This window comes from Neoarius graeffei, chromosome 22 (genome assembly GCF_027579695.1).
Source record: "Neoarius graeffei isolate fNeoGra1 chromosome 22, fNeoGra1.pri, whole genome shotgun sequence".
NCBI classification, from domain to species: Eukaryota; Metazoa; Chordata; class Actinopteri; order Siluriformes; family Ariidae; genus Neoarius; species Neoarius graeffei.
Window position 1 is genome coordinate 19,216,556 of NC_083590.1, and position 22,582 is coordinate 19,239,137.

Here is a 22,582-nt window from a genome sequence, read left to right on the forward strand (position 1 = left end):
GTCCTGAATAAAATATTATTTTATTTTTTTCGCCGTCCGGTTGCCATCAAATCGTGCGCTCTGATTGGCTCACGAGCGTTCCAGAATCCTACGATCCGAACCCTGGTTACGGACCTTTGTCGACTCGTTCATTCACAACAACAAACATGGTAGCAATTTTTTGTCAACATTTATTTTCGCATTTCTCAGTACAATAGCATTAATTTTACAGCCTGGATAGCGATAACGACAGTGTTCGCAGCGAAAGCGAGTTTTACTCCCCTGAGGAAGACGAAATAAAAGAAAACATTTCAGGAGAAAGCCGAAAACCTGTAACTGTTGCTAACGCCGAGCAAATCCAGCAGTTTACTGAGGAGCAAAGGGCAGAAAATGCAACAAAAAAAAGACGACCTACGACCTCAACGTCTTTGGGAAGTTCTGTCGGAACCTAAACGAAGGTTGAAAGGTGGAAGACGTACCTGGCGAAGAACTAAACATGTTGTCGTGCAACTTTTTCATGTCCGCAACAAAGAAAAATGGCGAGGTGTACGAGCCGTCCTCGCTCACGTCTTTCCAGAGAAGTATCCAACGCTATCTGAATCAGTCCGGCTCAGAACTAAATATCTTCACGGAACCTGAGTTCAACAAGTCAAGAGAAGTCGTTGTGGCCTGTATACAGCAATTGGTCGAGGTTTTCGCAAAGGGAAACCGTTCACAAGCAGCCAGGGCGCGTTTCTGACGAGCTTGTAGCAGGTTTGTTCTAAATATGGTTTCCCTTTCGGGCGTTCTCATTTTCTGTCAGAATTTGGTAAAGGAAAAAAAAAAAAAAAAGTTATTTACCAGCTGGGAGGTCCATATCGTGAAACACCATGACCGAGGTCTTGAAAGTACTGACCGAGGTCCTCTGGGCCGAGGTCAGTATTCAAGGCCGAGGTCACGGTATTTCACCATACGGACCGACCTTAAGCTGGTAAATAATATATTTATTTTTTTCTTTACCAAATTCTAACAGAAAACGAGAGCGCCTGAAAGGGAAAACCGAGCCGAGGCACCATTTTGAATCCTCATTCACGGCTGTAATGCAAATTGCTTCCTCCTCGGTATACAAGTGCACTTCCATGGCAGAGTCAAAAATAAATACATTTTGCCGCCTATGTAGTCCCCTATTTATACAAATAGGAGTCATTCAGGATTCAGCCATGTTTTTGCTTGGCGTTAGCAGCAGTTAGAGGTTTTTAGCTTTCTCCTGAAATGTTTTCTTTTATTTCTTCTTCCTCAGGGTAGTAAAACTCGCTTTCGCTGTGAACACTGTCGTTATCGCTATCCATGCTGTAAAATTAATGATATTCTCCTGAGAAATGCTGGCAAAAATTTATAAGGTTTTTGATAATCTTAGAAATAAATCTTATTAAAAAAAAAATGTTGACAAAAAATGCTACGTTGTTTGTTGTTGTGAACGAGCGAGTCGCCAGAGGTCCATAACCAGGGTCCATAACTGGGGTCCGTATCATAGGATACGGACCCGCTCGCCAGCCAATCAGAGCGCAGGATTTGATGGAAACTGGACCATGAATATATATTATTTACCAGGGGGCGGCACGGTGGTGTAGTGGTTAGCACTGTCGCCTCACAGCAAGAAGGTCCGGGTTCGAGCCCCGTGGCCAGCGAGGGCCTTTCTGTGCGGAGTTTGCATGTTCTCCCCGTGTCCGCGTGGGTTTCCTCCGGGTGCTCCGGTTTCCCCCACAGTCCAAAGACATGCAGGTTAGGTTAACTGGTGACTCTAAATTGATCGTAGGTGTGAATGAGAGTGTGAATGGTTGTCTGTGTCTATGTGTCAGCCCTGTGATGACCTGGCGACTTGTCCAGGGTGTACCCCGCCTTTCGCCCGTAGTCAGCTGGGATAGGCTCCAGCTCGCATGCGACCCTGTAGAACAGGATAAAGCGGCTACAGATAATGAGATGAGATTATTTACCAGCTTAAGGTCAGTCCGTATCGTGAAATACCGTGACCTCAGCCCAGAGGCCTCAGTCAGTACTTTCAAGACCTCGGTCACGGTATTTCACGATACAGACTTCACAGCTGGTAAATAACATATATACACATCACTGTGAATGAACCACTCAATTGTGTTGTGTATTTCACGCCAATAAAATCGCTGCATTGTCTCGTGACAGTGACACCAATAATGAGATAATAATGAGCGTCGCAGTTACAAATACATATTTATTCCTTACTTTGACACCAGAAACACCACCACCATGACATTTTATTATGGTGCGACTCTGCTGGCTGCCTGGTGGACAGCAGTGAACCAGCGCCTTCACTTTACATCATTACTACAGAGTTACCATCCCATATTATCGCACATAAGAACTTATCGATCTTGATATCCATCCGCGGTAGGTTTAGATTATCTACAAGTAACAAAAGATGCTCAGAACTGCTATTGAACTGTACAATAAATGATGTTTACACAAGTGTGCAGAGCAAGAAATCGTTCAGGTGTGAAAAGAAAAAAAAAAAAAAAGAACCTATTGGAAAACATCCTCCTCGACCGAACGCAGTGTCTGAGCTCGGAGGGTTCGAGCTGTGATCCTGATATTTCAAGCTTGATACATCAAACTGTTATCCGATTCCATTAAAATCATGGTCACTATCAGTGTTTACCCCGTTGTTGTTCTGAGCTGAAAGAGAACACGGCTGTGAGGAAACGAGCGTCAAGAAATAAACCATGCAGAGAGGCTTTGAAAAATTTCACGTTGTTTGATTTAAGTCTACTCAACATTGCAGAATGTTCTTCTCCGTGTTTATCATACACAACGGCTGTTAACGTCATGGCCGTGCTCGGAAGAGCATCACAGACAGAGAGGTCATGCGTTTGCAAAACAGCCGCAGATTAAAAACACAGTTAAAGGGTTTTTAACAAAAACAGATGGAAGCGTTTTGTCTGAAGTTCATCTTAAAAACGAGGCCATGTGTCATCCTGTGAAAGAACGAGAGCTCGAAGCCCTGCGTTTATAAAAGCCAGAGGGACACTTCGGTCCGCTGTGTTTCTTGGAACTCGGAGTATTATGGGATGTTGAGAAGAACTCTTCAACTCCGACATCTGTACTCCTCCAGACTTTCAACAGCACAAACACCACCCGAAAAACAACCCCACAGCCTACGCCGACAAACTCCTCCTGAAGGTTCTGTTTCAGTCACCTCAGGACACGTCGTTAGGAATTCCATGACGAGGCAGATTTATAGCCGTTTGGTCTTCAAGTGCCACGGTGAAGTTTGGAGTCGTGATTCGTGTCTTGATGCTGATTGGAGGAAACTTCTGGAGCGGCAAATTTCTGTGCTACCTGTTGCTTCATGTTAGGGTTTATACAAGCACACATGGCTTTGGAAGGTTCAGATTAGAGCAGGAAGAGTAGAAAAAAAATTTTTTTTTTTTTAAAAATCAAAATCATAATACAGCAACCAGAGAAGCCCTGTGATGACCTGGCGACTTGTCCAGGGTGTACCCCGCCTTTCGCCCGTAGTCAGCTGGGATAGGCTCCAGCTTGCCTGCGACCCTGTAGAACAGGATAAAGTGGCTACAGATAACCAGAGACCAATTACTATTTCTAAAAAAAAAAAATTTATATATATATATATATATATATATATATATATATATATATATATATATATATATATATATATATATATATATATATATATGCGCCCAAATCCAGAATCCAGGGACACATGTCGGATTTTGAGTTATTGACAGATTCAGAAAGTACAGTTTCTAAGCTTTCCAATGATGTCTTCCATGTGGAGATCTGACAATATTTGAAGAATGTGTGGCCTTTTGAACGTGTATACCTCTTAAAACAGAAAAGGGAGAAAATCGCCCTCAAAGTTTTCCATCTCAGCTACTCTGGGTGTAGGGCGGGCACATAATGCTGCTCATCTGCATGACATTAAGGAAAGCCCAACCCCCTACGAGCTAGCACGATACTACTTTCATGTAAACAAAGATCACCACGTCAATTTTCCTTCCATGCAAAGTATGCCCAACACAATTATCTCTCATTCCCATCTCATTATCTCTAGCCGCTTTATCCTTCTACAGGGTCGCAGGCAAGCTGGAGCCTATCCCAGCTGACTACGGGCGAAAGGCGGGGTACACCCTGGACAAGTCGCCAGGTCATCACAGGGCTGACACATAGACACAGACAACCATTCATACTCACATTCACACCTACGCTCAATTTAGAGTCACCAGTTAACCTAACCTGCATGTCTTTGGACTGTGGGGGAAACCGGAGCACCCGGAGGAAACCCACGCGGACACGGGGAGAACATGCAAACTCCGCACAGAAAGGCCCTCGCCGGCCCCGGGGCTCGAACCCAGGACCTTCTTGCTGTGAGGCGACAGCGCTAACCACTACACCACCGTGCCGCCCAACACACAATTATGAAGTACAAAAATAAGTCCTAAAGTATACTTTAACGTTTTGTGGTTGAAAAATTACTCACACCGTAAGAAAGTTAGCACGATCATGACACAACTAACACAACGCTAGTTTCATGTTAAGCCTCGGTCACAACCGGCCGTACGTGCTCCTACGGCTGGTCTACATGCAAAAAACGCAAGAAACGCACGAGAGCGCGCGTGTGGCGTGCTGATTTTCGAGCCGCAGACCGGCCGCAGAGGTTCTTTGTCATGTCAAACAAACTCTACGGGTGCTTACGTTTTTTTCAGGTTGCAAGACAAACTTACGGCCAACGCGCGTCTTTCTCCGTGAAAAAAAAAAAAAGCAGCGATTTGGGAAACGCCAAAAATCACACGGCCAAAAAATCGTACGTCCGGTTGTGACCTAGGCTTAACCAAACCACAACACTCTCAGTTACATGCAAAAATAACCACACAGCCTTAGATTAATAAACTTACCCCATCAGAAAGAGAAACGGCGCCTTGCACACACCAATGCCTCCGATGGAATGTAGTCCTAGAACACTTCCTTTTGGTTGTTTTTTTTTTTGCTAGAAATGGTTATCTCCGAGGTAACTACCGTGCATCTGTTTGCTTCGCGGTGTTTCAGCTCCTCTGCGCTCTGTTTAGCTTGCTCATTCCATAGTGAAATCACATGCCTGTATGCAGCTTAAGTAGCTGCGAGCTCAGCTCGTATCATACAGCTGATTCGCAAAAAAAAAAAAACAAAACAAAAACAATTGACTTAAAATCATCATGTGAATGGCCCATATGGTAATTTACCCACACCCCCCAGCAGGCTACACACAACCATGCTATAATAAGCTTTTACGATGCACTTTTGCATACAACAAACTAACTTCATGTCCCCTGCCCTTTAACGACAAGGAGTCAGTCAGTGCGTTTACATGCACATAGAGAAAATCGAATTTCTGCCGTAGCTTGACTGAAATCGAAGTTCTAAATGCCATGGAAACACCTTAGCTCGGCTGAAATCAAACCGAACTGGATTTCTCGTAATCGAGCTACGCGACCTAGATTACACGATTGTAGCCGAGCTACTTAGTGCATGTAAACCCTATCGAGCTACGTAGTCCAGCTACTTACTTCAGCACTGCCCCTTCCGGAAGTGACGAGACCACAAGCGGGAAACACAACAGCCTTGGTCGGCATGACAACAGTAGTAGAAACGTGCACTTCTGGAGCAATGAGGAGATAGAGTGCATGCTCATATAATTATATATATATATATATATATATATATATATATATATATATATATATATATATATATATATATATATATATATATATATATATAATCTCGATGTTGCTATCCTCGTCGTCGTTCTTCTTGTGAACACAGAACTGATAACTTTGTTTATACTCTTGAATAGCTCTTCTTCATGACGACAACCGAAAGTGTACCAACACGATGGGGCGTGTAGCGCCACCTGTGGCTCGGGTGCACAATGTACCTCACACAATAGCTCGATTTCTTTGTGTGCATGTAGGATTGGATTTCTCTGGCACCCCTGCTGGGACCCTTAGCTCGATTACCGACAGTAGCTCGATTTGGATGTGCATGTAAAACACACAGAGTCTTCTAAACCCCCCACGCATGCACGCACACACACACACACGCACGCATACACGCACACCACTGAGCCATGCATTCCTCTTCAATAAGCAATAAAGTCCGCAGCCAAGTTAACAATACGTGTAAACACCAGAAAACAAAGTCTTAACAAGCCTCGTTTAGGTTTTGATCATGAACAGTGATCAAAGCATCGATAAAAGGGACAAAACGACTGCTGATACCAGGGTTCCTGCTGGGTTCTGAAAAATATTCCCTACTTTTTTCCTCCAAAAATCAAGTAATCATCAACTTATCAAAGTGGACTGAACACAGATTTATAGCAACCAAGCTGGCGCAATTCAAATACAGCTCGGCCTCTCCATTCCATATAAAATTTGGGCTCCACTCCAGCCTTTTAGAAGAAAGACTTGATTTTGGGCCCCTGAGCACCATCAAGCTAAAATAAATCTCGTTAGCTTGAGTTGAAGGTCATTTTAGCAGGGAATTATTCCAAAAGAGGCATTAGGATCCCTTTTGCCTTTACTTCAACACAAAACTTGATTTACGATTGAATAGAGTCGAGAAGAATCCTAAAACAGTGAAGGAATCTGAATTTCCCATCGATTTATGAACTGAACACAGAAGGACACCGTGTTCATCATCATACATTCACCACAGGGACTCAACATGCCACGCTGCCTGAAACATGGCTCCCTTCAGTCACTTGCCATCTGACAGCACTTTCACTTTGGTGTTTTTTATCGACCCCTGTATTACCGACACTGTCCGATGTGCTCAGGGACGGTCAGGACCCTGAGCGTTTTTACCGACCCCTGTATTACCAACACTGTCCAATGTGCTTGGGGACGGTCGGGGCTCCGAGTGTTTTTTCCCCCCAACTGCTGTATTACCAACACCATCCAATGTGTTCGGGGACGGTCAGGGCACTGAGTGTTTTTTACCGACCCCTGTATTACCGACTCTGTCCGATGTGCTCAGGGACAGTCAGGGCTCTGAACATGCCTCCCCCGTGGCCATTTCAGCCCTTAAAGTGCATATCACGGGTAAATCCAGGAGCAAGATCAATGTAATTCTCCAATTTTATATTAAACTTTGGTCAAATATCTGTAACGTTCTGCATTCTCTGCAATTTTTTTTTTATACCTTGCGCAATACCAGAAAAATTCAGTTGAAATCAAGCCATTTGAGGCGAATTGGTCCGCCTCTGAAAAAACTTGGCATTTGGATTTCCCGGCAAACATTGATTTTCGTGACGTCGCGTGCGGGACGCCTCCCTCTGAATCCTACGTCAGCGCTGGTTTGTTTATGAGAAAACGACCTGGTGGTTTTCTGCAAATTTCTTCAACGTTATCGCGTAATTATTAAAATGGTTAACAGATGTATCGTAGGAGGGTATAGCAACACCAATCATGATGGGATTAATACTCATCGTTTCCCAAAAGACCGGACAATGAGAGAGAAATGGGAGCTCTTCGTGCGAGGCACCCGGGAAAATTGGCAACATGCTACAGACTACAGCATTACTTGCGGTGCTCACTTCACAAGGCCCGACGACTTTGAGAACTATTTGCAGTGGGAAATGGGCTTTGCGAGACAACTTGATCTGAAAAAAGACACAGTTCCATCTGTTAGAATGCCCAAAGCAACACTGTCTCCATCTGTGTCAGCGTCACCAAAGGAGCCAGCCGTGTTTGTCTCCCCCGACAGAAGGCGAAGTGCCGCGTCCACTGAGGCCCTCAAAGCCGAGGACCAAGCAGAGCCGAGAAAAAGACCAAGAAAATCAGCAATTCGAAAGTTAACTGTTGCCAGGGTAAGAAATAATTCCGACATCTCATTATATTCTTTATCCAAAGGTGAAGTAACATTGCGCTCAGGTGACAATTCCATATTTCAATCCAAAATCGCAAGCTGCTAAACTTGGTCTACACAGGCTGTGCACTGAAACCGCGCAAGCTGGTGCTTCCGCAGGTGACGTCACGAATCTGGCGCCAGACTCCCTTGGGATTTTTCCAGACGTGTTTTGTTATTTTATTTTTTTCTGCTGTAGACAGATGGCCTTGTGCAAAATTACCCTTCTGGATGAGAGTGTAAAGGGACGTACAGTACTTTCATATTAAAAAAAATACGCAATTGGTCCAGGATATGCACTTTAAATCATCTTCAGTGCTTGAAGAAACCCAAAAAACTTCACCAGCTTAGACTTGCTCCAACATCTCCACTGAATTTAACATTAACATGATGTTAAATAAACATCGCTGGAAAACCATTTGTCAGGACAGTTAATAAGGATCACAGTCAGAGAGTGATGGGAGTTGAACTATAAACACCATTTCGGTTCACGTTTGGACCTACACGACTTCATTTCCCCATTTCATCCATGCACACACTGTCTACAATAAAAACACACCTACAAGGACTTATTTTACAGTGTAGGACAACTTCGAGATGACGACTTTCGAGAAAAAGAAGCCGTCAGAGACTCGATTCTCCTTCCGAGTTCACATCCTGCTTTCATTTCCTTTAAAGAAAGGGATGTGAACCTGAGAACACACTGCAGCCATGCATTGTCAAACAACATTTGTAGAAACCATCCATTCATGTGCAACATGCTGAAAGGATCTGAAATAGACCTGAAGAAGTGAGTAATGGTTATTTCTTACCAGACGCTCACACCAACACGCGACAAGGAGACGAGTCGCATGTAGTTTACCTCTCGTCTGCGTACACCGTGCAGCCTTTCATACATTTGCATCGGACTGAGACCACAATGCAGGTGTTGTTTTGATGCGCGCTGATGAAATAGTGTCTCCATGTTGTGTAAATATAGCACCAGTCAAAAGTTTGTACACCCCAGGCTTTCGTCTAAACCGGGGAACAGGGGTGCTGCGCCCTCTTACCGAAATGCCGATTGAACCCCAAGTCACACTTGCCCCTTTTCCACCAAAGCAGTTCCAGGGCTGGTTCAGGGCCAGTGCTTAGTTTGAACTGGGGCCAGAAAAACCGGTTCCAGGCTAGCACCAACTCTCTGCTGGGCCAGAGGAAAGAACCGCTTACGTCAGATGGGGGGGGGGGGGGGGGGGGGGGTTGTTAAGACCAACAACAATAACAAGACCACAAAAGATCGCCATTTTTAAGCAACGAGAAGCAGCAGCTGTACAAACGCGAAGTCATCCATTATTATTGTTGTTGTTGTTGTTGCTGCTGCTGCTGCTTCTTCCGTGTTGTTTTTGCTTCGATATTCACACCAAGGTTTATGCAAAACTGATGTATACAGCGACGTAACTGACGTGGCTCCCCTTAGCACCGCGAGCTATGGAAAAGCAAACTGGTTCTCAGCTGGCTCGCAAGTTGAACGAGTTGTGAACCAGCACCGGCCCCGAACCAGCCCTGGAACTGATTTGGTGGAAAAGGGGTAACTGAGGCCATGCACTTATATGCTACTGCACAACATGCAATCTTTCTCAAAACGATCTTTTCTCCATGAAAACATCCCAGCAACACCACGTGACAATGTGTCTGATCATCAAATACGTTATAATTACTCCAAAAATATTCCAATCATAGTAGATACACCGCCAGACGGTGCAAAAATGATCCGAATTGGCGTTTTCCAGACTGAGGCGCCATGTTGTTTACTTGTCGCGGCTGCTCTCGCGAGATTTGACATGGGTTGCATACAAGGTCAGCTGACTTGTAGAGCGAGATTTCTCGAGACTGAATGACCTTTCACCCACCGGCGTGGGAGCTTTTGACAGAAGTAGTTCGCGAGTTGTTTTTGTTGACACTTGGGCATTTAAAGATGTCATCCCGCAGCACGAAACGGAAGAAAGCCAAAGACTGTCCGGGGCAGAAGATGATTACTTCTTTCTTTTTCAATGTTGACAATTTGTTACAATTTCCCTCTCAGATAGCCTCAGAATGTCCCATTGGAGCCTCAATTTTTCAAAGGCTTCGCATGGCGGGGGGGGACAACTGGCACCCCCCACCATGGTGAGCGCCCTCATACTAAATTTTTCTAGAAAAACCCCTGGTACACCCCACTCTACTCATTCAGAGGGTTTTCTGTATTTTAACAATTTTCTATATTGTACAACAATACTGAAGACATCAAAACTATGAAATAACATACGGAATTGTGTGGTAAACAAAAAGAATGTTAAAGTATGTTCATATTTTAGATTCTTCAAAGTAGCCAGTGTTTACCTTGACGACGCGTTGCACACTATTAGCATTATCTTAACCAGCTTCATGAGGTAGTCACCTGGAAAGCTTTTCAATTCCCGTCAAAAGTTAACTAGCGGACGAGTTTCTTGCCTTCTTAACGCGTTTGAGATCAAACAGTAAATAGCAAATAATAAATAGAGACCTGTGTAGGTCTGAGCTCAGCCTTTGCCTGATTTGGGGATGGAAGCTACGGTACATAAATAGAAAAAAAATAGGCCACTCAGAAATAATGTTGGTGCCAGGATTCAAACAGACGTTGCAAAACCTGCTCCTTTCCTGGACAGTGCTCTAGACCGCTCAGCCATGGAGGATTACATCATGAGCTGGGGTTATGTAATATGGCACTTATACAGCGAGTACGCAGTGGCGCCACACTGTGACTGTGGAATTGCTACGTGAAGCCGACACAGCAGTTACATTCTTAAATGTAGACGGCCTTTCGATTTCATAAAATCAGTGAAATTTAGTTCCCTCTGAAATTTGGTCATTGTGAAATATGCTCATTTCTGTAATATCTCAAAAAAAAAACCCAGACCATTCTGTGGCTGGAAAGTTATTTAATTTGAGGGGATTAAAGAAAAATAACGTGCATGAAAATCGCTGGCTTTGTGCAGTTGAGCAGACAGAGGAAGTCCGTGTGCGCATGCGCAGGTTTACCACCTTCTTCTTCTTCTTTTGGGTTTTCCAGCAGCTGGCATCCACAGTGTTGCATTATTGCCATCTACATGCGCAGGTTTCCCTTTGAGCGTGCGCTGACAGTTCCATCATTCTGTCGCTAAACGAACAGCTGATCACACCGAGTTGCTCGCTGAGCGCCGATATTTATTAGTTTGGTCCTGCGTTTCCTTTCCTTCGTATAGAACACAACGCATTTTCTTCGCACACTCACGTCCACCATTTTTCTCTCCTGTTTCAAATTTGTATCCCACAATGCTTTGCGTGAACAGCGAAAGCCCACCACGTGATGCATGACGGAGTATCTTGTATTGGGTCATGGTGAAGCAGGAAAAAAAAAAAAATATTGGAGAATTTCAGGCCACATGGAGATCTCATCTCATCTCATTATCTGTAGCCGCTTTATCCTTCTACAGGGTCGCGGGCAAGCTGGAGCCTATCCCAGCTGACTACGGGCGAAAGGCGGGGTACACCCTGGACAAGTCACCAGGTCATCACAGGGCTGACACATAGACACAGACAACCATTCACACTCACATTCACACCTACGGTCAATTTAGAGTCACCAGTTAACCTAACCTGCATGTCTTTGGACTGTGGGGGAAACTGGAGCACCCGGAGGAAACCCACGCGGACACGGGGAGAACATGCAAACTCCACACAGAAAGGCCCTCGCCGGCCACGGGGCTCGAACCCAGGACCTTCTTGCTGTGAGGCGACAGCGCTAACCACTACACCACCGTGCCGCCCCACATGGAGATAAATTCATTAATTGTTCTATTAAAAAATAATAAAATTAGAAGTCTGCGATTCAAATTCAGTAGCTTTTGGTCACTAAACAAAAATAACTGGGTGCTGGGGAAAATTCTTTTTATGACCTACACTTGAAGACTCTGAAAGGCAGTCTACCTTTAAAACACACACATACAGACAGGCGCCTGTATAGGCTGAGCCAAAAATACAGTAAATAGCCCGATTCCACAACCGGAGTCATCCATATTGTCAAGAGTCGCTCAACTAAGTAAAGAGAAACGACATCTATTATTACTTTAAGCCCATGAAGTGACTTAATTCATAAAAATAAAAAGAAAAGCCACTGAATTAGAAGGTGTGTCCAAGCGTTTGACTGGACCTGTATATTAAAGTTCTATTTATTTTCAGATGACTGTAAGTAAATGGTGTTTTCCTGTAACCTTGGTTAACGCTGAAACTCATTATCACAGATAAAAACATTTGTTTCTGAGCGAGATGAAAACATTTGCTTAACCTGTTGTTCATTCCTGCAGAAATGCCTCTGCTAAACTTACCCATTTTAGCTGTTCGCAATTCAGCAAGCTATAAAACCATTGTGCACAGATTTGACCGAGCTCAATCCTCCTATCCATCCATCCATCCATCGCTTATTCAGATCTTTTTCTTAGCAAGAACCTTCATAAACTTCTCCTGAACACTCTATCTAAAGCTTCCATCAGCTCCGAGTGATGACAAGGATTTCAGTCCTGTTTGTCTTGTCTTTTGTTTTGTTGATTGCCTGGAGCTGTGCACCAGAGCAAAACAATCAGCCAGTTACACATGCACACCCAATACACGCAGCCCTAACCGTCGTCTCCTCACAGCTAACTCCATTATACTGACTCCGTTCACTAACACTCTTCCGCACTGGTGCAAAGTGACAGAATTCTGAACAAACAAACAATTACACGGTCGTATTTATTGCCCATAACAGAGGGAACGAACATTTGGAGTGGACTCTGGCTTTTGTAAACCGAGTTCACAAAAAGGTTAACGCAGTAATCAGATTATACGGACTTTTACAGCACTGGTGCAGGCCAAGGACGGACCAATCAGAGAAGAGCTTTGACACTATAACCTGTGAGAAACCTGAGGGTAGAGACAGAGCCGTTAATAAAAATCGGGTGTGACGGGCGTTTTTGCTTTGAGGCGTTTTCACTCGTCTTTTATCGTACATGACACACTGACAAAGTGAACAGTAGCACATTAACACGGAGTGGTGAGAAAATCTCTAACAGTTACACAGATACACTTACACTTTATAGGCATCAGGTCTCTCCTTATAAGAGAATAAGAGGGAAAAGTCATGGATTCACCAAAATCATCCCTCAAATTCTTTCTTAAGAAAAGGCTACGCCACTTTCATGATGTGTTCTTATCATGATGAAGGGTATTAATGCTATTGTCTTCGTAAATAGAAAGCATGTCCCCTTTGTGCCAAAATAACATGTTGGAACTCCCCGCCCACACACCGACCAAACCTGCACAACGACTCACTCACAATGACCAAACTCTCACAGTAACTAATCCCTCACGCACCAAATAAACCCTCAAACCGACCAAACCCTCGACCCGACCAAACCCAGACACCGACCAAACCCAGACAGTGACCAAACCAGGACACTGACTAAACCCACAATCAGAACAAACCAGGACACTGACCAAACCCACAAACCGACCAAACCCGGACACTGATCAAACCCACAAACCGACCAAACCCGGACACTGACCAAACACACAAACTGACCAAACCCGGACACGGACTAAACCCACAATCAGAGCAAAGCAGGACACTGACTAAACCCACAATCCGACCAAACACGGACACTGACCAAACAGACAAACTGACCAAACCCACACAATGACTCACTCACAATGACCAAACTCTCACAGTAACTAATCCTTCACACACCAAATAAACCCTCAAACCGACCAAACCCAGACACTGACTAATCCCACAAACTGACCATGCCAGACACTTACTAAACCCACACACTGGCCAAACCCACACAATAACTCAACACTCATAATGACCAAATTATCACAACAACTAATCCCTCATGCACCAAATAAACCCTCAAACCAACCAAACCCAGACACTAACCAAACCTTCGAATCGACCACACCTACACAAGTGACTAAACACTCAAACCGACCAAACCTAGACACTGACCAAACCCTCAAACAGACCAAATCTGGACATTGACTAAACCCACATGATGACCAAGCCCATGCACTGACTAAACCCACACAGTGACCAAACCCGGACATTGGTAAAACCCCTCAAACCTACCAAACCCACACAGTGACAAAACCTTCACACTGACCAAACCCTTGAACCAACCAAACCTACACCAGTGACTAAGCCCTCACACTGACCAAACCAACACAATGACTAAACCCTCACACTGACCAAACCCTCAAACAGACCAAACTCCCAAACCCACAGTATCTAAACACTCGTAACGACCAAACTTGCACTCTGATTAAACCTTTTAGCTGATCAAACCCTCAAACCGACCAAACTCTCACAGTGACCAAACCCTTGAACCAACCAAACCCTCATACTGATCAAACCCTTGAACCAACCAAACCCTCACAGTGACTAAACTCCCTCCTTCGATTAAAAACCCTTTATGTCTAACAAACCCTCATGCTGTCCAAATGATTAAACCCTTAACGATCAAACCCTCCCACTGAGTAAACATATCCCCAATCCTATCACTAACTAAACCCTCACACAGATCAAACTCCCCACACTGCAAAAAACTGAAAAGTAATTTTCTCCTCAAATTCAGTTAACACTAGTGAAGTTATCTTGCTGCATGGACAGATAATTTTAGTTGAAAAGACATCTTAGAATAAGTTGGTTGCAATCTAGAACTAGGTTTAATCTCAGAATTGGGGTCTTGTATTCTTCTAATAGGAAATGCTCGATCGCTTCAACTATTTTCAAGATATTTTCACTTGCTAAGATATCATTTTTGCAGTGCAAACCCACAAAGTGACCAAACCCTTCGACTAACTAATCCTTCGTTCCAACCATACACCTGCACTAACTAAACCCGCACCCTGCCCAATCCCTCAGTGGGTTACATGCTATTTAAGGAGGTCCTCGGTGAAAATGAAGAGCTGTAATGAAAAGTAGTCATAAACAGTATACTGCATGTGTGTATAAATAGACTACTTTGTGTTTTTTACCCCCTTCACAAATGACATTTTGACTAATCCCCAATGCACTTTAGTGTGATAGTGCGCAGTTTGGAACGCAGCCAAGCTTTCAGGCAAAGGATATGTGAAGATTCCATAAACAGACTAAAAACTCCATCTCCATATGGATTGTTTTCTTCTTTGCACAAGTCTCTGATGAGATTTCACAGGTCAAGTACGAGAGAGAGAGAGAGAGAGAGAGAGAGAGAGATCTGAGGGTCGAGAGAGGAATGAAAATGCTTCAGGAAGGGAGGGGTTGCAAGAAAAATAATCTGTCCCCTGACAAATCTCTCTCCATTTCACACTAGCATGCAAGTCTTCACTACCACTGGGCGTTTCAGTGCGAGTAACAAAACCGGGGGAAAAAAAGTGGGCAGGGTCCTGAGGTTTGGGACGCGTCCCGACTTCAGCTGCACTTTAAATGAGCCCAGAATCAAAGCAAGACGACCGGCGGTGTTACGTGATGACTTGCATGTGGAACGAGGGCCAAAAGAAAACATGTGCAAACAAAGTCGTTTCGAGATCCTGACAGAACACGAAATGAGAAATACTGAGAAAAATGTCATGAGCGACGGGAAGGAAAAGGGAAGGCGGATGGAAGCATGATGAGCACAGCTGGCTCTTATTGAGTCTTACGCAATGTTTTCACACAACATCTGGTATATGTGCAACTCGCTCAGCACGGCTCACCTTTTACACATTTATACACCATGAGCTTAACCTGTTAATGCTCCACGATCCATCAGCAGGTCCAGGCTCCTCATTAGTTTGACAAACCTTCCAAACTTGCTTCTCCTGCATGACCCACTGACACACACTGGTACTACTGTAGCTAATAAATCACAGGGTTTATTAAGGAAACAGAGTGACGCGTACACACACCGAGGAACATGCGTTGATTTAAATCCAGTTTAACACACTGTCAAACACTGCAGGCGTCTCAAATAATTCCCTCTAACAGGGTTTCCCCAGGTTTGACCACCATAAATATAAGACCTTTTTAAGACCACTTAAGTGAGAATTAAGACCTACATTGCACCCATTATGCGGTCGTAGAACACCAGATCAAATTCCCAATAATGACAAATGTTTCAAGTAAAAATACTTTTATTATAAAAAGTTATATATTTAAAGTGCTGATGACACGTTTTTGACGTCTTTGGCGATGTTTTATAACATAAAAAGTAATTCCCGATGATCCATATATTAATTCACGAAGGCGCCTATTTTACAAGTTATGATAAAAAACGCGGCTATTTGGGCAAATTTGACGGGGCTGCAGCACCCAGGAGACGAAGGAGGAGCTATATGACATCAGCGAAAGAACCTTCCTCCTAACTTACCAGTTTGTTGTTGATGCGGCAGGTGTTCAGTTTGTCATTATTAGTATTATTATACACACACACACACATATATACATTAGTTATTATGCCTTCGCGTTGTATTGCCGGCTTTTGGTCCAAAACCCACAAGGATGGGGTAAGTTTATTCAAGTTTCCCAGAGATCCCGAGCTGCATGCGAAGTGGGTGAAGCAAGTCAGGCGCACTCGTGACAAGTAGGAGCCCTCACCAACATCCGTCCTGTGCGATGAACACTTCGATTTGGATTGTTTTGACACCCTTCCCAGCTTAAAAGAATCTCTTGGGTGTTCAATTCAGCACAAACGTGTGTTACTACCATCAGCAGTGCCTACACAGTGTTGCCAGATTGGGAGGTTTCCCGCCCAGTTGAGCGGTTTCAAGTGCATTTTGGTGGGTTTTGAACATATTTTGGGCTGGAAAACGTCAGCAGTATCTGTTGCCAGATACTGCTGAAGTTTTCCAGCCCAAAATATGTTCAAAACCCACCAAAATGCACTTGAAACCGCCCAACTGGGCAGGATTCCTCCCAATCTGGCAACACTGCCAGTATTCCGGAAGGGGTCTACTAGTAGCTATGCCGGATCCAAAGACAGTCCTCCTGTCAGAACGTGTTGTGAAACGACATAAGATAAAGGTACGTAGAGCTATAGATTCTACATGATAATCATAAATGTAATCATAAAGTCGGCGTGATATCAGTCATGTATTTGCTTGTGAAAGCTTGCGGCTTTCATGTAACTGCCGCCTAGCAACGAGAGGCAAAGGGTAAAGAGGGTAGGCTATCATAGATTCTATTCGGAAGAGATCAACACAATTCTAGACTCCCAGAAGAGGAAGAGCTAGCACTAGAGAGTTCACCGGCGTTTTCATGCGCCATTTCCATTGAGTAGAACCAGAGTAGAACAGCCAGTGAACTGCAGCGTGTTCTCCCGCTGACGTCACAACATGGCCGCGAGCCACGGACCCAGTTTTCTTGCGCTGTGCAATTAAAAGTTGGATATTTGCGTAACAACAGCTTCTTTTCACGTAATTATAACAGAAATCTAACGTTTGCCATGTTGTATAGTTTATTTAAGAAATTGCATAGAGTCATGTTCGTGTCATCAGCACTTTAAGTCATTATGTGCATTGCTTGTCAAATCTTCACATTCAAGACAAGCAAGACCGAATTTTGTTATGTAAGGCGTTTTGTTTTTTCCACAGGAGAATGTTGTAGCGACTTCCGAGTCTGGGAACACAGCCTTAAAGAGTTCGCTTATGCCCTCATTCAAGCTGTACGAGTGGTGTTCCGTAATTGTTTTTAAAATCTAGAACACATCTGCCCGAAGTGTCGGGGTTCCACCGACACCCATCATGCCACTGCTCGGCCCTTGCGTTGCTGCTAGCCTTGCCGATGATGTCTGGCTTGGCTGATGCTGCTGACATTCGACAGTGGTGCTAGTGCCAACTCCAGGTGCATTCGGAGATTGAACCGTGCAGAACTGAGCGATGGGCTGGTGGCGGTGGAGGGCAGATGCAATGTGCTTTGAGCTCTTCATGCGAGACTCTAAAGTGAAATGACCTATAGTGGACAACTTGAAGGTCTTTCGACAAACACAGCATCTTGCTTCAACGTCGCTTCCAGGAACCTCCCTCACCCAATCACGATATCTTTCATCTGAAAGCCACTGCTGATTAAAACGACACTTCCCCATGCTGCGATTCGCGGAGTCTCCTCTCCACCACGGACTCCGACGACTGCGCCGGCGCAAAAATGTATCAATATTGTTTCTTTCTTTGCGCATACTCCAAGAAATTCACTGATGTTACGCAAAACCCGCGTTTTCACATTGTAGAATAGTATGAGTAAATTTAAGACCTTTGTTTAAAAAATTAAGACTTGGGCAAAGCCATTTAAGACTTTTTAAGGCCTTAATTTTGGAATATTAAAGACTTTAAGACTTTTAAGACCCCACGGCTACCATGTCTAAGCTTCCAAGTTCATACAACATCTGTCAGAATAAATTTCACGACTTGCGTACAATCCAAACATCAAACATTTAATATTAAAAGCTAGAAGGATAGAACATCCCCTTTTACTTAAACATCAAGCTACAAGTCCTGAAACGTGATTGTCTATTTGTCTTTTTTTTTTGGACTGCCAATTTTTACCTACACGCTAAACAAAAAGTATGTGCACCCCGACCATCACATCCACGTGTCCTTGTTGAACATCCCATTGCACATTTATTCCCTCTTTCCTATGATAAGTTCCACTCTTCTCTTCTCTTGCGGTTCCGCGAGCTTGCCTAGTGGTTAGCGTGTCCGACTCTTGATCAAGAGATCATGAGTTCTACTCACAGTCAGGTCATACCAAAAGACCATCATAAAAATGGTACCTACTGCCATCTGGCAGATGCGAGTGGGGAGTCAAAGTCTCGTGGTTACCAGAGGACCAGCCCCCAACTGTAACTCAAGCTGTATAGACGCGATGCCGAGGGCTATGGAAACGGAGATCGGCGCCACCCAATGCGCCTTAAGGGCCTGGTTAGTACTGGGACGGGAGGCTGCCTGGGAAAACCAGGTCCTGGGACTTTGAGACTTCTCTTTTCTTCTGGGAAGGCTTTCCACTAGATTTTGGGGCATGGCTGTGAGGATGCGTGTTCATTCAGCCGCAAGAACGTTTGAAACATCGGTACCTGATTTCACGATCATCACAAAGATGTTCAGTGGAGTTGAGCTCTGTGAAGGACACTCGAGTTCTTCCATGCCAACCTTTATGGAGCTCGCTTTGTGCACAAAAGCATCGTTTGTGCTTTGGCCAGCACATGCCCCTTTTTCACCAAAGCGGTTCCAGGGCTGGTTCGGGGTCAGTGCTTAGTTTGGAACCGGGTTTTCTGTTTCCACTGACAAAGAACTGGCTCTGGGGCCAGAAAAACCGGTTCCAGGCTAGCACAAACTCTCTGCTGGGCCAGAGGAAAGAACCACTTACGTCAGCGGGGGGGCGGAGTTGTTAAGACCAACAACAATAACAAGACCGTGAAAGATCACCATTTTTAAGTGACGAGAAGCAGCAGCTGTACAAACGCGAAGTCATCCATTATTATTATTGTTGTTGTTGCTGATGCTGCTTCTTCCGTGTTGTTTTTGCTTTGATATTCGCGCCAAGGTTTATGTAAACGTAGCGCCGTAACTACGTATACAGCGACGTAATGATGTATACAGCGACGTAATGACGTATACAGCGACGTAATGGCGTGGCTCCGCTTAGCACCACGAGCTATGGAAAAGCAAACTGGCTTTTCTCAGCTGGCTCGCAAGTTGAACGAGTTGTGAACCAGCACCAGCACTGGCCCTGAACCAGCCCTGGAACTGATTTGGTGGAAAAGGGCTAACAGTGGTGTAGTGGTTAGCACTGTCGCCTCACAGCAAGAAGGTTCTGGGTTCGAGCCCAGTGGCTGACGGGGGCCTTTCTGTGTGGAGTTTGCATGATGTCTACATGGGTTTCCCCCACAGTCCAGAAGACATGCAGGTTAGGCTAACTGGCTACTCTAACTTGCCCATAGGTGTGAGTATCTGAGCACGAGTCGTATGGCACCTTCTACTCAGCCATGTTGAGCTGTAGCCTTCATAATTCAGCTGTAAGAATGGATGATTCCAGCGCTATTGAACTCACGGAAATGGTGCTATACAAGTCCACTAGCAGTTATCAGTTACTGTCATCATCATGCTGGAACAGGTTTGGGCCTTTTAGTTCCAGTGAAGAGAAATTTTAACACTACACAGTCAGAAATAGGGCTACAGTAGGAGTCCATTTTTGTCCCCCAAGGTGCAATCGACACTAACGTTCCCCCTAGGGCTCATTATTGGACTTCAAGGTGACCATGTGAACCTTTTTAGTGGCAAAAAGGTACACGTATGGAATTAATTTTGTGCCAGAATGTTCATACAATACTTTTGAAATATCAAACAAAAACGACAAATCAGAATACAAAAGAGTCAATTTTTTTAGACTGGCAAACAAATTATTCGTGTAATCGTGCAAAATATCAGTCTATTACTCTTCAGAAACCTTTTATTTTTGTTCCGCGTCTTTCTCAGTTTTGCTTGACGTAATTTATTTTGGTTGCGATTCCAGCTTTCTCGTTTGCGCTCCCTGACTTTTTGCTTGCAGTTTTGGCACAAACTTGACGTGTGGGCGGGCTGTCCAGGAATGCATTCCCATTGGCTAACTTGTGTTTGACTGACAGCTACACTCAGCCATTCCCTACTCGGATTCTGGCGGACTGTTTGACGAGTGACCGATCCATTGACGGTAAACAAGGATCGAGTGGACTTCAGTGGCGACTATGATATTGAATTTACACTTTGTTGAATTAATTCAGTATCATAGTCGCCACTGAAGTCCACTCCATCCTTGTTTACCGTCAATGGATCGGTCACTCGTCAAACAGTCCGCCAGAATCCGAGTAGGGAATGGCTGAGCGTAGCTGTCAGTCAAACACAAGTTAGCCAATGGGAATGCATTCCTGGACAGCCCACCCACACGTCAAGTTTGTGCCAAAACTGCAAGCAAAAAGTCAGGGAGCGCAAACAAGAAAGCTGGAATCGCAACCGAAATAAATTACGTCAAACAAAACTGAGAAAGACGCGGAACAAAAATTAAAGGTTTCTGAAGAGTAATAGACTGATATTTTGCATGATTACACGAATAATTTGTTTGCCAGTCTAAAAAAATTGACTTTTTTTGTATTTTGATTTGTCGTTTTTGTTTGATATTTCAAAAGTATTGTATGAACATTTTGGCACAAAATTGATTCCATACACATGTTCCCAATCAGTATATAAATGGTACAAACAAGTACCTTAGAGGGAATTGATCCAGTGACAAGCTGGTGTACCGCTAAAGGTACAATAATATACTTTGCTTTCTGAGAGTGTACAGCATACAAAGACATCATATACAACTGCGTGCTGTCCATCTGTCTATCTTTGTGGAAACAGTTTGGAGAAGCACCACGCACGGGTCTGGTGGTCACATACTTTTGGCCAGTGTCGTTCTTTAAGTAAAAATCATTTCAGATTCCTGTTATAGACGAGTAATAATCACATTACAACATGCTTTTATAGGAAAACTTTAAACATTGTGGTAACAACACCACCACTTCTTCGCGCCACTTGGTCACTGATTGTTTTCCTCCACCAGCACAACCTGCAGCTTTACTGCCTACATTCAGGACCTAAACCAATGCAAAGCTATGAACGGATTTAAAACGCACTGAATGTGAATAGCTGTAAACAGAAAAAAAAGGATGTAAAAGCTGCCAGCTGCAGTTGATGCTAATTGTTGTTTTGATGTCATGGTTATTCTGCCTGGAAGTCAAGCAGGTCCGTCTTGAAAAGGAGATTTAAACCTCAATAGGACTGACTACTTACACAAAAGGGGGAAAAAAAAAAAAGATTTAAACCTCTCCTCCTCCTTTTCAAGCAACACTGTGTCTTTTCTAATAAGGGGTGTGAACAGCACTACTCACCCTCAGTGTCACTTCATTGACAGGGTCAATCATACACTCCATTCACCGAAGTATTTCCTCCGCACAAAAGGTTCCTCTCGCCACTTTAAACCCAACCTGCTCTGAAGTACACCACCACAAAATGAGCTTTTAATCCTTGCCACTTGAACTGAAAAGGCGCTGACGAATTCTGACACGCCATGACACAAACACACGTGTATTATTAGTAATCAATACACGCATCCACACACACAGAGTATGACGGCGAAGAGGAAAACTACAGTAGTTTAAAAGGAAAATTCCTGTGCCAACACATATACAGCCCCAGGCGTGGGGCAATGAGCTGGATCGGGTGCATTAGAGCAGGAAACAGGCCAATGAACGAATGAATATGCAAATTACAAGGTCCTCCTTGTGCTCCTGCTCGTAGGAAATAAACCAGAACGTCAAGAACGTGGTCGCTCATCTGGCCTGCCATCAAAACAACCCTGACGACCAAAACATCAAACAGAACCGAAACGTGACGATGTGAGAGAGGACCGACCTCCACGGCTAACTGTTGACAGCAGGGGAAAAAAAATAACAATCAACCAAGGACTCAATTTTGTTCTCCAAGGAAGAGATCGATCCAAAACATCTGAATTGACATGGCAAATAAGAGCAGAGATACAATTCTAGTCAGAAGGAAACATCTTAACTGACCTAATGACTAATTAGCGAAAACTGACAAATACGACGGTCGAGTTTTGTGCAGAAGGTCGAGTTCTTCCAGCAAAACA

At 44.1% G+C, this 22,582-nt stretch overlaps 1 protein-coding gene across 3 annotated transcripts in view; it reads right to left on the reverse strand.

The window, feature by feature from the left end:
* Positions 1-22,582, reverse strand: part of sema4ab (sema domain, immunoglobulin domain (Ig), transmembrane domain (TM) and short cytoplasmic domain, (semaphorin) 4Ab) — a 126,163-nt gene that overhangs the window by 96,385 nt on the left and 7,196 nt on the right. The window contains exon 1 of one of the 3 annotated variants that reach the window (XM_060904562.1): positions 21,825-21,975. The exons of 1 other annotated variant lie outside the window; for it this stretch is intronic. The gene's annotated coding sequence lies outside the window, so the exon portion shown is untranslated. Of the gene's footprint in view, positions 1-12,254; positions 12,441-21,824; positions 21,976-22,582 lie in introns of those variants that run through there. One more of the 3 variants, XM_060904561.1, reaches the window with a different exon arrangement.